Source organism: Microtus pennsylvanicus, chromosome X (genome assembly GCF_037038515.1).
Source record: "Microtus pennsylvanicus isolate mMicPen1 chromosome X, mMicPen1.hap1, whole genome shotgun sequence".
Lineage (NCBI taxonomy): Eukaryota > Metazoa > Chordata > Mammalia > Rodentia > Cricetidae > Microtus > Microtus pennsylvanicus.
In genome coordinates, this window is record NC_134601.1 from 92075237 (window position 1) to 92090008 (window position 14772).

At 37.8% G+C, this 14772-nt stretch overlaps 1 pseudogene; it reads right to left on the minus strand.

Annotated features, from left to right (window-relative positions):
* Positions 1-422: 422 nt before the first annotated feature.
* On the minus strand, positions 423-792 carry LOC142841691 (protein LLP homolog pseudogene; annotated as a pseudogene).
* Positions 793-14772: the final 13980 nt, after the last annotated feature.

The window sequence follows — 14772 nt, forward strand, 5'->3', positions numbered from 1 at the left end:
GTTAGCTTTTATGGAAGGAAATAAGATCTATTATTTCATTCTTCTGTTCCATATTCTTTTTTTCTTTTCTTTTATCACCACAGAAAATAGTTTATTCAAATTCCCAAAACAAATGAATTATTCTGGTTTTGAATTACAGGTGTAAGATGAAACTAAAGTATGAAAACAAAGAGCTTCCATTCAGAGAGAGCTGAAACCAGTGAAGAGAATCCTAACAACTCAACTTCTGTCTCATGAATACTTCCCAGTTTGTTTGTTTTTTGTTGTTTTTTTGAGACAGGGTTTCTCAGTGTAACGGTCCTGGCATCTGCTTTTTAGACCAGGCTGGCCTTGAACTCACAGAGATCTGCCTGCCTCTGCCTGCTGGGATTAAAGGAATGTGCCACCACCACAGGGCCGGCTTTCTTTCCAGTTTGTAAGGTCTACCAAGCCAGGCCCTTTGCTGCCTTGGCTCTGCTTTTCCCCTGTTTTTTTCTCACTCTTTGCCTTCAGTCTTTTTCTCTGCCTCTGGTTCATCCATACTGGGTACTGTCCATGTTCTTCTAGAAGAGTCTTTCTGTTTCTCTTAATTTCAGTCTACATTTTTGTGTCATCCTTTTCACCCTCCGCCACACACTGCATTTTCTCCTGTTTGGGTACCACCACAGTCGCTATTTCTTCAACATCTTTCATTAAAGCATCCCCGTCAACTTTGAGAATACTTTTCAGTCTGTTGCGCTCCCTTGGGGCATTCTTCTTTTTCTTCTCAGCACACATCTTCATTTTCCACTTACTCCGTAAGCTTTTAGCCATGTCTTACCTGAGAAACACGACCGCACGCCACGCGTAGGATGCTCTAGTTCCATATTCTTTTTTTTTTTTTTTTTTTTTTTTGGTTTTTCGAGACAGGGTTTCTCTGTAGCTTTGGTGCCCGTCCCGGAACTAGCTCTTGTAGACCAGGCTGGCCTCGAACTCCCAGAGAACCGCCTGCCTCTGCCTCCCGAGTGCTGGGATTAAAGGCGTGTGCCACCACCGCCCGGCTTAGTTCCATATTCTTTAGGACTTTTATGATGAAGGTGCATCAGGTTTCATCAACAGGGTTTTTCGGCGTCTATTGAGATGATCTTGTACTCTTTGTCTTTAAGTCCGTTTATGTGGTTTATGTATTTATTGACTTGTCTACGTTGAACCATCCTTGCACTTCAGGGATAAAGCCAACTTGGTCACAGTCAATGTTATTTTAATCTATTCCTGTATTCTGTTTACAGGTATTTTATTGACCATTTTTGAATCTATGTTCATTTGGAATTTTTGTCTGTAGTTTTCTTTTTATTTTGTTTGTACCTGGCTTTGGGATTAGAGCAACACTGTCTTCATAGAAGGGGTTTGGAAGTGCTCCTTCTGTGTCTTTTTGAAAAATAGTTTAAAAAGAATTGATTCCAACTCTTCGTATCTGTGCATCCATCTGGCAAAGACATATTTTTGTAAGGCTATTACTGTTTCAATTTTTTCATTTGCTATGTGTCTGTTTAGGTTATTGACTTCTTGGTTTAAGTTTGGCATTTTGATTGAATCTAAAATCTAAAAATTCATCTATTTCTTTTAGGGATAGGTTTTTAAAATGTCCATTTTCTTGGTGTTTATTATAGCCTTCCCTGGTCATTCCTGATTCTTAGTTTGGGTCCTTTCTCTCTTTTTCCTTCCTTCCTTCCTTCCTTCCTTCCTTCCTTCCTTCCTTCCTTCCTTCCTGTTACTTGTAGCAAGAGTCTGTCAATCTAACTTTTTCAAAAACCAGTTCTTAGATTCGTTGATTCTTTGTGGGTTTTTTTTTGTTTCTATCTCATTAATTTCTACTCTGATTTTTATTATTTCTTACCATCAATTACTTTTGGATTTGGTTTGTTATTTTTCCACATTTTTATTTGTATTGTTAAGTCATCTATTCACGCTCTTTCTGTTTTTTGTTGTTAATGTAGGCTCTTAGAGAGATACATTTTCTTCATAGGTATGTTTTCAATGTGTCCCAGAGGTTTTGTTGTGTTGTGTTTCATTTCCGTTTAGTTCCAGGAATAGTTCTTATTTCATTCTTTATTTCTTCTTTGACCCATTCTTCAATTGGTAATGAGTTTTTTTAATCTACATGATTTACCAGAGATTCGTTTTCTTTCCATTTTAATTTTTATTGCATTGTAGCCAGATAGGATACACAGAGTTACTTCAGTCTTTTTGAATTTGTAAAGATTTCAAATGTGGTCTGTTTTACAGAAGCTTTTGTGTGCTGCTGAGTAGAATGAATATTGTTTGGTGCTTGGATGGAATATTCTATAGATGTCTGCTAAGTCCATTTGATGTATGATGTTAGTTCATTTTGTTGTTTCTCTGCTTACATTGTGTTCAGATGACCTGCCAATTAGAAAAAGTGTATTGAAATCCCCTACTCTTACTATCTTGGTCTCAACCTGTGTCTTAAAATCAAAAACACCAATGATAGCCTTTTTTGGAGAGGTTGTGGAGAAAGGGGTACACTCATCCATTGCTGGTGGGAATGCAAACTTGTGCAACCACTTTGGAAGGCAGTATGGCGGTTTCTCAGGAAATTCGGGATCAACTTACCCCTGGACCCAGCAATACCACTCTTGGGAATATACCCAAGAGAGGCCTTATCATACAACAAAAGTATATGCTCTACAATGTTCATAGCAGCATTGTTTGTGATAGCCAGAACCTGGAAACAACCTAGATGCCCTTCAATGGAAGAATGGATGAAGAAAGTATGGAATTTATACATATTAGAGTACTACTCAGCAATAAAAAACAAGGACTTCATGAATTTTGCATACAAATGGATGGAAATAGAAAACACTATCCTGAGTGAGGTAAGCCAGACCCAAAAAGAGGAACATGGGATGTACTCACTCATATTTGGTTTCTAGCCATAAACCAAGGACATTGAGCCTATAATTAGTGATCCTAGAGAAGCTAAATAAGGAGAACCCAAAGAAAAACATATAGGCATCCTCCTGAATATTAACCTTCAGCAAGCGATGAAAGGAGACAGAGACAGAGACCCAAATTGGAGCACAGGACTGAAATCTCAAGGTCAGAAATCAGGAGCAGAAGGAGAGCACGAGCATGGAACTCAGGACCGCGAGGGGTGCACCCACACACTGAGACAATGGGGATGTTCTATTGGGAACTCAGCAAGGCCAGCTGGCCTGGGTCTGGAAAAGCCTGGGATAAAACCGGACTCTCTGAACATAGTGGACAATGAGGACTACTGAGAACTCAAGAACAATGGCAATGGGTTTCTGATCCTACTGCACGCACTGGCTTTGTGGGAGCCTAGGCAGTTTGGATGCTCAACTTACTAGACCTGGATGGAGGTGGGGGTTCCTTGGACTTCCCACAGGACAGGGAACCCTGATTGCTTTTCGGGATGGGGGGAGACTTAATTGGGGGAGGGGGAGGGAAATGGGAGGCGGTGGCGGGGAAGAGACAGAAATCTTTAATAAATAAATAAATTAATTTAAAAAAATCCAGTAGTACATTTTCTTTTTATGAAATAGGGTACACCAGGGTTTGGTTCATATATGTTTAGGGTAGTAATGTCTTCTTAGTTAACTTTTTCATTGATTAGAATGAAGTGTCCCCATTTATCTCTTCTGTTAGGTTTTAATTTGAACTCTTTCTGTCAGACATTAGAATTGTGCTGTATGACCTGCTGTTTCCTTGTCCCATTTGATTTTTTATTTGCCCATCCTTTTACTGTATGGCTGTACCTATCATTAAACCTGCTTTTTTTTTAGGCAGCAGATATATTTTGTTTCTTGATCCATCTAGCCTTCCTGTTTCTTTGAGTGAATAATTGAGGCCATTACTATTTGAACTTATCATTAGCATTTGTGTATCACCTGTGGTCATTATGTTGTCTGTTTTTTTGTGTGTGAGAGACCACAACAGTGTGTGGTCTCATTGCTATACTGGATTTTAGTAATTATGGCTTTACATTTCTTTTCACAGACATATAAACTACTTAATATAGGATTAAACCTTCCCATTTAAAGACAGTTTTAGCTTATTGTATAAGATATGATGAACAATAACTTAATCTTAACTTATTCACTAGCTGAAGTTGTGCACAGACCTCATTTACAACAACTAATATATGTTACATTTACAACAACTAATATATGTATGGAATAGTATAGTGATTAAACAATTTAGAGCTTGTTTAATAACTTGAATATTTACTACTTTTTCAATCTTGTATAAGTTACTTAACCTCTTTGTTTAACTTGTATCCCCCTTAAAACAGTGACAATAATACCTTGAGTTATTTTGAAAGTTCAAATACTTAATAATTATCAAGTTAATGAATATAAAATTCTTTAAACACTGTAGTCAACACAATTATGTAAGTATGAAATAAATTGAATTCACATAGGAAAGAAATATCTTAGTACTTCTTTTCTTTGGCTATATTGTTCTTCCTTGGCTATGATGATAAACATTCTAAGAAAGGATTCTGGAAAGCTGCTTCTAACTAATTCTGATGCTACTTGGCTATGTGACCTTGTGCAAACGATCCTGCCCTCTGAGCTTGTTTCCACATCTGTAAAATGCTGTGATTGGGTAATACAATTAGCAAGTGCTCTTCTACCACTAGCAGTTTAGAAACTAATTCTTTAGTACTGCGTTATGAACCTACTCCTATATACCTTCATGCATAGACTGTTTACATGTCCCTGAGATTTGTTATTGCCTGGCATTATTTCAAATCCTGGTTGCAGATTCTGGGAGAAAGAACTAGACATATATTTTGGTATGCTAAAGGAAACATATTCGCCTAATTCATAATATTGATTAAGTTCTTCCTTTCCTTCTTACCTCTCTTCCAAGTCTGTCACAGTTGTTCGCTTGGCTTTTGATCTCAATGATGGAGGTTTCCTGCCCATAGTTGTCTTGCTCATGTTGGCTGGTAGAGTTTTGGTTTTCTTGACACTTGATATATTGATTCTTATATTATCAAGAGGTTTTAAGTTTCTTTCTTTGAAAACTGTGTGCGTGTATGTGTGTGTGTGTGTGTGTGTGTAGGTGTGTATGTGTGTGTGTATGTGTGTGTGTATGTGTGTGTATGTGTGTGTATGTGTGTGTGTATGTGTGTGTGTGTGATTACTCTATCCTCTCATCCTCTCTTATCTCTCTTCTCTTCCTGTCAAAATCTTCTGCTTATTATCTTTGCCAGCTCCTTTCCCAGATTTATAAGTTTTTGTTTTATTTTATGATCCATTTAGTTTAATCAGGCCATCTATGAGAACATTGCATTGATACTACCCATTGGAATCTATTAGGATAAACAATAGGTGGTACACAGTTAAGGCTCTGGCTCGCCCTCTCTATGAATAATGTATAAGTAGTAAATAGTTCAGCAGGGAAAGGTAGAACCCACCTGTGATTTTCATTTGTTTGCTTTGCCTCGCCAAAACCTCTTAGGGAAGACATTTGAGTTTTACAAAATACTTAATCTAGAAAACTCCTTCCCAGGGCCAGCAAGATGGACACTAGGTAAAGGCACTTACCAGTAAGCCTGATTAGCTGAGTTTCATCCTTGAGACTCACACGGTCTAAGCAGAGAATGAACTCTGTTATTGTCCTCTGATCTCTACACAAGTGCTATGGCTGATAGATTCAGGAGGGTAAAGGGACTGGTAAGGAGAACTGGGGGTTGATATGGATGGGAGGGAGATCAAAAATTGTGAGAGAAGAGAGTAATCATGTGTGCATGTGAACACACACGTAATAAAAGGAAGATCTTTCTTAGCATTGGGTGTTATAGTACACATGTACTATCTTACACTTAAGAGGTTGTGAGGAGGCTTGTGATTTCCAGGACAGGCTGGATTACATAAAGGACCCTGCCCCAAAAAAGAAAAGAAAATTATTCACTCTTGGAACATGTGTGTGATACCCACATCTGCCTGACTTTTGTAGATATGGTTGAAATCTTCATAGAAGACAATTCGAAATAAATGGAGAACTTAAATGTCACAAACAGCGAGAAGAATTGACTGTTGAGACCATTCCAGGCACAAAGCAGTAAGTCCAGACCGTTGAATGAACACATTCAGGCTCCATGGCTACAAGAAACATCAGCAAAATGGATAAGAGGATAATTTCAAAGTCTACCCCCCACACACAATTCTAGACACATTATCTTTTACTAGTTCTGTTTCTGTGCCGCTCCCTTTCCCTCTCACTCTGGCTCAAGCTCTCACTCACCTTGAACTTATCTCAGCTTTGAGACAGAGACTGACCGTCCTACATTCTTTGCTTTGTTGTATCACCAGTGGGCATATGTCTTTTTTTTATTTCTTTTTACATCCCAAGTCCACATTTAGAGTTGTTAGAATTTCAAGAGAAAGAACCACGGACTTAGAATTGTCATTTGTGGTCCAAATGTAACCTCAGATGATTCACCTCTCAGAATTTGGATTTCTTCATTCTCAGGCTTGAATGATGATGCCTTCAAATGTCTTTTATAGGGATTAAATAGCTAATAGTTATGAACCACATCATGGTTAATAGGCATAATATTGATCGCTAATCATTTAGTAATTTGCTAGAAAAGGAAGTTTTGTTATACCCTGAAATTTCTGTGAGTTTGAAACTCCGTCACAGTATGTTTGTGGTCATTCACTCGGATCTGATCTACTAAAGCTATTGCTCTTGAACGTCAAAAGAGAAAGAAGGGCTGGAGCGATGGCTCACCTGTTAAGAGCACCTGCTGCTCCCACAGAGGACACAAGTTCACTTCCCAGCACTCACATTGCTTTTTATAGCTTCTCTGTAATTCCAGTTCTAGGGAATAAAATGCCCACTTCTTGTCACTGAAAGCACCAGGCATGCATACATGCAAGCAAAACACCCACATACATAAAATCAAAATGAATTCATCAAGAGAGGGAAACGGACAAGGCATACAGACAGAAACACTTCCTAACACTGAGTTGCCTACCATTGCTTCACCATTATTTTTCTTTAAGTTTGGGAGAACCCCCTATGTGTCTTATCAAAGGATGGTTGTTGACTACAGATGTGATTATGTTTCTGGTGATAACTGTGGTCATCGCTGAGAGTCAGGGACCCTGATAGTGGTAGAACTGTGCCATTAATGTGTTTCTTTTCTGTTTTGCAGATGGCATTCCATCACATTCCTACTGGGGAGAAGTTGCCCATCACTAATAGGTGCTGTCCTCAGGTTCTCCACTGGAAGAACATTCATGTACCATACTTTGTTTTAGACTTGTGTTTTAAAGGTTTACTTCACTGTTAAAAATCTAAATCCATTTGTTTCTCAGAAAGGCATACTGGACTGATCATGGATTGTAAAATGAGAAAATTTGCATTTAGATTCTTTCACTTACCAGTTGATTTGTGACAAGTTATATAATATCTGGACTCAGTTTATTAATTTGTAAAAGTGGGTAAATGTATTTTCTTCAAATAAGTTTTTTGAGGCTTAAATAATCAATGCATTTTACTGTGTGCTTAGCAAACAGCTGATAGATATTTGCTTCTCATGTCTACTGTTGTCTGTAACCTTTATGTTTTGCACACAGTCCCTACTTCTACTATCAGTTCCTCTCGAGAAGATTAAGGGAATGTATCTGAACATTTTATAATAGTGATATTTCTACTTTTTTTCAGTCTTATCTCTAAGCCATCACTCCTGGGCAGTACCCTACTGTGACTCGGTCTTTGTGCTTTCTATAATCTTGAGTTTCTCGTCCATTTTATTATCTTCTCATTTCTCATAATAATTGTTCACTGTTTACTGATATTTTATTGACAGAGCTACTTGCCATTCACCTATCACTTTACAAGGTTTTGATAGGGTTCATCTTTGGAACAGTCATCGCTCCATAAAGGGTGAAGGGTCAAACAGTGTAGATTGCATGTTGCTTCTTGTGAAGGGAGGAAGCAGAATTGATAAGAGGGGGGAAAAAGTCTGTTAATGTTTTCCTGTATCATCAGCTATAATCTAGATTGGCCTGGCAAGAACAATGTAAAAACAGTATTAATGTGCAGCATGTTCCAACAAGCAGCACAATTAGGATATATGCAAGCTCATTTTTTTTTAAAAAAAACTTTTCTTAAGCCATCATATCCTAGCATGTGAAACCTGAAACCGCTGTGCAGTCTTTCATTCAACACCATCATCATTACAGCATGCCAGACAGGATGTTCTCAGTTGATGTTAGTGTCACAAAGATAAGAATATTAATAAAAAAGAACTTAAAGATATAAGCATTTTCTTATTCCTCCTGAAAATCTAAAACTGTAGCTAGGTCACTGTCTTTTTACGGATTTGTCTGGCAAGTATTAATTTTGAGAGAGAGTGATCCTTGTTTCCACTATTTGCTGATATTTAAGTTTCATTTCTTGCTTAGTTCCATGCTCAACTTTATTGTTTAGCATACATGAAGATCTTTATGCTTTGTCCTGTAATCCCAAATCTCCAAAAGAGATGAGGGAAAATGGATAGATTTGTCCTCTTCTTTTTATTTCTCCTTCTCCTTCTACTATTTGTTATCAAGAGTTAGGGATGTTGAAGCTGTATTGTCAAGTCTATGATGCTATAATATTTCATCTTTGGAAAGATTCATCTTGTTATCCACTGAGGGATTTGAGTAAGTGTCTCTATTTTCTCTCTTATTCTCTCTCTAGTTCCCTGGACTTGATCTCCTTGTGTAGCAGGGGATGAACTTGAACTTTTGATCCTCTTGCCTCTATCTCCTGAGTGCTGGGATTACAAGTATGTACCGCCATGGACAGTTTTATGTAGTTGTGGGGATTGGATCCAGGGCCTACTGATTGCTAAACAAACACTCTAAAAACTGAGCTACAACTCCAGTTCCTATACCTGTCTTTTTGGCATAAGTAATACCTAAAATGGGAGCTTCTGAATGCCTGTACTAGTATATAGTATATAAAGGACTTCAGATATGCCTACTTAGAACTCATTATATGACTTGTGAAAGAGTAAATTGTATTTTTTCCTCCATCTTCAATTGCACCTGTGTTTTTATATTTGAACCTATTAATTGAGTTTAACTGTCTTTATTGTAAGAGATTTAACTATAGCCGATTTCTAACAAGTGAAATAAATGTAAAAATAATAGGGAGAGTATTGTCTTTAGACATACAGTTTATACCTTCCTTGAAATAGTGGTACCTAAATTTGTTTCCCTGAGAAATGTGGTTGGGAGTTTAAAATTCAGAAGTAAAAAAAAATGTGTACCTTTGCTCTCTTACCTCTGTAAAAAGATCATTGAGTTAAGTAAGATTATCTGATAGGAATTAAACTGTAGATTGCTTCAGTGTAATTACTACCTTGGCACTGAGAGCTGTGTGATCTAAAGCAAACCATTGCACTTTTCTGAACTTCAGTAGTTGTGGGAAATTTATACAGGATCATGTGAGGGAGGGGACACACACATATATGTATGTAAAATATATAGATTGCAAAATGTTATCTAGATGTTGTGGTGATATCTTAGCGTTTCTATTGCTGTGAAGAGACATCATGACCAAACCAACTCTTAAAAAGAAAAAGCATTTAATTGGGGTGGCTTACTTGTAGCTCAGAGGTTTAGTCCATTGTCATCTTACTGCAACATGGTGGTGTGCAGGCAGACATGGTGCTGGAGAAATAGCTGAGCATCTTACATCTTGCTTCACAGGAAGTGGTCTGTCTCACTGGATGTGTATTGAGCATATGTGAGACCTCAAAGCCTGCCTCCACAATGATACACTTTCTCCAAAAAGGCCACACCCACTCCAACAAAGCCATACTTCCTAATAGTGTCACTCTCCTTGCTGTTTGAATAAGAATTGCCCTCATAGGTTTATACATCATCTGTATGGTGGTCATTATTAGTGGTACTACATATTACGGGGTATGGTCTTATTGGAGGAAGTGTGTCACTGAGGGTGGGCTTTGGGGTTTCAAATGTTCAAGTCAGTCCCATTGTTTTCTCTTCCTGTTTCCTGCAGATCTGGATGCAGAATTCTCAGGTACCATTTTTGCATGCATGCCACCATACTCCCCACAATGACAATAATGGACTAAATCTCTGAAATTGTAAGCCAGGCCCAATTAAATGCTTTCCTTTGTAAGAGTTGCTGTAGCCGTGGGGTCTCTTCACAGCAATAGAGCACTGACTAAGATGATTAAGCAATTTTTAGTGTGTCCATTTGTTTCTCTTCTACTGGTTCCAGCTTAGTCTGAAATTATATAATAAAATGGTTTATTTTTATAAAAGTACGTTCAGAGACTGTAGTTTTCTCAAGAACAGGATATCCTTGATTCTGTCTCTCTGTGTTTAAAATAATTTAAGATAATGGGATGAAAGCACTTAGTTCCTTTGTGTTTGAATTGCTGTAATTAGGGAGTCGTAGTATTTACCTCTTATGTTCACTCTGAGTTCTGAAGTCAGAAAAATAGTCAAATCCTGAAAAGATCAACTATTCAAATGTTAGAAATTATAGTAATTCAATGTTGTGCCTTTATTTCAAAGTAACAAAACATACCTGCTATATAGCTATGTTATTTTTATATTGAAGCATCTTGAAATGTAGCAACCTTGTGATTTGGCATTAACCTTTGAAACCATTGAATCTCATTCTTGGGATCTCTGGATCTTTCCTTTTTATTGAATTCTATCTCTACTGTTTTATGTGGATGTTAATATTACTGGGTTTATATTAAATGGCAAATTTTCAGAAAAAAATGATCAGAGCATTATATATCAAGAATAGAATTTTTGTTTTTTTTTTCAAGACAGGGTTTCTCTGTGCAACAACCCTAACTGTCCTGGAACTAGCTCTTGTAGACCAGACTCACCTCGAACTCATAGAGATCCACCTGCCTCTGCCTCCCGAGTGCTGGGATTAAAGGTGTGCGCCACCACCTCCTGGCTAAGAGTAGAATTTTATTGAAGAAACATTCAAGATGCAATATGTGGAACTAATATCAATGATGAGCTTCTGCCAGACAAACTTTGGTAGTCAATTTTGTATGCTATAAGTACTAGACCAACGGTATCTGCTGATCACTTCTTTGTTATTATTCCTTTCTACTTTGTCGAGTTCCCCTTCCCACATGATGACACTTCTGCTGTTATTCAGAAAGTTAAGTTTGCATAGGTGAGTTTATTTTTGCCACACATTATGGCCCTTTGTTGTATCTTTATGAAGTCTGTTGCTGGCCAACAAAACTGTGAGAAGGTATTCCAAATAATCTAGTTTTGTTACTTCAATGTGATAACTTGAGTTTATTGATATAATTTTGTTGGGCACCAACAGGCTTGTATATTTCATTGCTATCTTGTGATTGATAGTATCTTTATTTAGAGCTATGCCTTAGTGAGGTGCTTATACCTTAAGATAACTTTCTGCCTCATTTTTGTGATATCTTACTGGTTATTTTCTGGCACAATCTCGGACTGACTGTGCTCAAAGGAGAAAAAATTTCCCTTTCTGATAAGTAACAACCCTTTATTTGCTCAAAACTGTGCTATCTTTTTTCCAGCCAAAATTGTGTCAGAAGTTCTGGTATGGGAGTTTAGTAAAGTCTGTCTCTTTCATAAAGATAAATAATCTTAAAATGGTAAGGAGGAAGAAACTTCTTTTTGTAGTAGATGGAGACCATTACAGAGAGTCACAACTAGTCAAAATGCAGAGGACAACAAACTGTGGGATGCTCAGTTCAAACTGATATGTCTGTACCCAACCCCTAAACTTAAGGCTAGGGAAATATCATGGAAGAGAGAAGATTATTAAGAGTCAGAAGACCAGGATATCTGCTGTGAGATTCTACAAATAACATGGAGCTACAGTCACAAATTCTTAACATTATTGTCACCTAAACAAGGCCTGACACAATGACAACACCAATTGATATTCCAATTTGAATGAGGGTGGTCTCCATAGACTCTTATTGTTAAATGCATAGTGGAACTGTTTGGGAAGAATTGGGAGATGTAGCTGTGTTGGAGGAGGTGTGTCGCTGGAACCAGGCTTTGGGGTTTCAAAAGCCCACACCAGGATCAGTTAGCTCTCCCCTCTTTCTTTGCTTATGGATCCAGATGTAAGTTCTCAGCTACTGCTCCAGTGCCATGTCTGCCTGCCTGCTTCCATGCTCTCCACAATGATGGTCGTGAATTCACTCTATGTAAGCCCCTAATAAACTCTTCTATAGTCGGCCTTGGTCACGGTGTTTATTCACAGCAATTGAAAAGCAACCAAGACACCAATGTGGATGTGGTAAATCTCACAAGTCCCCATCACTGCATGAAACTACCGGCAACTGCTACTGAGAGAGGGAGAATTAATCTTCTTCAGAAATAAGCCCCTGACAGGTTATCCAATCCCAAATGGTCATTGTTAAACATATATACATATAAGCAACACTAAATGGGCTCAGCAGATTGTATTTATAAGCACATATGTATAAATGGATATAATGCATGTATTTATGCATGTATTTACACATGTAAAATGTATATGCATATATATGTATGTGTGTATATAAATGTGTATATAAATATGCTTTTGTTTTCATATACTATAAACTTCATTTTTAAAAATTTATTTATTTATTTTATGTATATGAGTGCTCTATCTGTATGTACACCTTTCTTTCAGAAGAGAGCACCAGATCCCATTATAGATGGCTGTATGCTGCTGTGTGGTTCCTAGGAATTGAATTCACAAACTTTGGAAGAGCCACTGGTGCTTTTAACCACTGAGCAATCCCTCCAGCCCTCCAAACTTTATTTTTAAAACATGAAAATTAAAAAAAATAACAGAGAAATTAACCAGACCTGAAGTCTATACATTATAGTGAAGTTCTGTACAGTTAGAATAGCCATTCTGAAGCTGTGGAACTTCACACTGAATCTTACACTGTCACTACTGAACACATTTTTACATGTTTTCCCCCACCAAAACTGAAAAATCTATAACATAACTAGAAGTAGAAAAGTAATTAACTTTATATCCTCTTTCACAGCTCTTATCCATTATCTGCATTCAGTCCTCCCTCATCCCCTAACATTTACCCTCTCTTATTCTCTTCTATTCATGTTTACAATATATTTATATGTGATGTAGGTGCATCAAAGAGTTCCAAAATAGCCCAGAATGGAGTATAACAAAGGTTTATTATTTGGGGATAAACTCACAGTAAGAGTAGCAATTCAGTTTTCTCTGTGCACTGGGAACTAGGAACCCAATCCAGCAGAAAAAAAAGGGACCCTGCACACTTTTTGCCTACATGTATATTACCTGAGACCATGCCCAAAGTGGACCAGTATCTAAAAGGCTATTGGCTGAAGGAGTTCCTACAACACCATGATAACAATAATTAAAGAAGATGAAGTCATGAACTAAAGAGGAAGTGGGAGATACACAGGAGGAGTTTGAAGGGGAGAGTATGTAGAGAAAATGATGTAAATATAGTATTCATGTATAAAATTATCGAAAGTAATAATAACAAAAATAAAATAAATGTTTAAAAAAGAAGAAACTGAAAGATTTTTAAAAATGTTATGGAAGGCCAGATGTGGTGGCCCATATGTCTTCAATCACAATATTTGGGAGGCAGAGGCAAGCAGATCTCTGGGAGTTTAAGGCCATCTTGGTCTACATAGAAACTGACAGGCTAGTCAGAATTTTATAGTGAGACCTTGTCTCAAAAGGAAAAAAAAAACAGAACAATCAAAGAAAACAAAATGGCAAGGAGAAATACACTAAATATTTTAAAAACTAAAATGTTGGTGTGTTTTGTCAAACGCAACACTATAAAGTCTTTTAACAGTTCAGCTTTCAAGTTCAAGAAAGTCAAAGTGTGTGTGTGTGTGTGTGTGTGTGTGCGTGTGTGTGTGTGTGTGTGTATTAAACCAGCATCTTGACACTCAAACTAAACACTCTACTTATATAGATGCATCCATAGAAAATGCAAGCAGGTTAATAGGTGTGGTGATTTGAAAGAAAATGGTCCCCAAAGGAGTGGCATTATTAGGAGGTGTGACCTTGTTGGAGGAAGTGTGGCATTGTGGGGGTAGGCTTCGAAGTCTCTTTTGCTCAAGTTTCATTCAGTGTAGAAGTCAGTCAACTTCCTGTTGCCTGCAAGATGTAGCTCTCTCAGCTACAACACTACATCTGCCCGTATGCTGCCATGTTCCTTGTCATGATGATAGTGGATTGAACTTTAAGCAAGTCACCCCAATTGTTTTATTTATAAGAGTTGCTGTGGTCAATATTCAGGAGGATGCCTATGTGTTTGTCTTTGGGTTCACCTTCTTATTTAGCTTCTCTAGGAACATGAATTATAAGCTCAATGTCCTTTATTTATGGCTAGAAACCAAATATGAGTGAGTACATCCCATGTTCCTCTTTTTGGGTCTGGCTTACCTCACTCAGGATAGTGTTTTCTATTTCCATCCATTTGTATGCAAAATGAAAGGAGACAGAGACAGAGACCCACATTGGAGCACAGGACTGAAATCTCAAGGTCCAAATCAGGAGCAGAAGGAGAGAGAGCACGAGCATGGAACTCAGGACCGCGAGGGGTGCACCCACACACTGAGACAATGGGGATGTTCTATCGGGAACTCACCAAGGCCAGCTGGCCTGGGTCTGAAAAAGCGTGGGATAAATTTGGACTCACTGAACATAGCGGACAATGAGGACTGCTGAGAAGTCAAGAACAATGGCAATGGGTTTTTG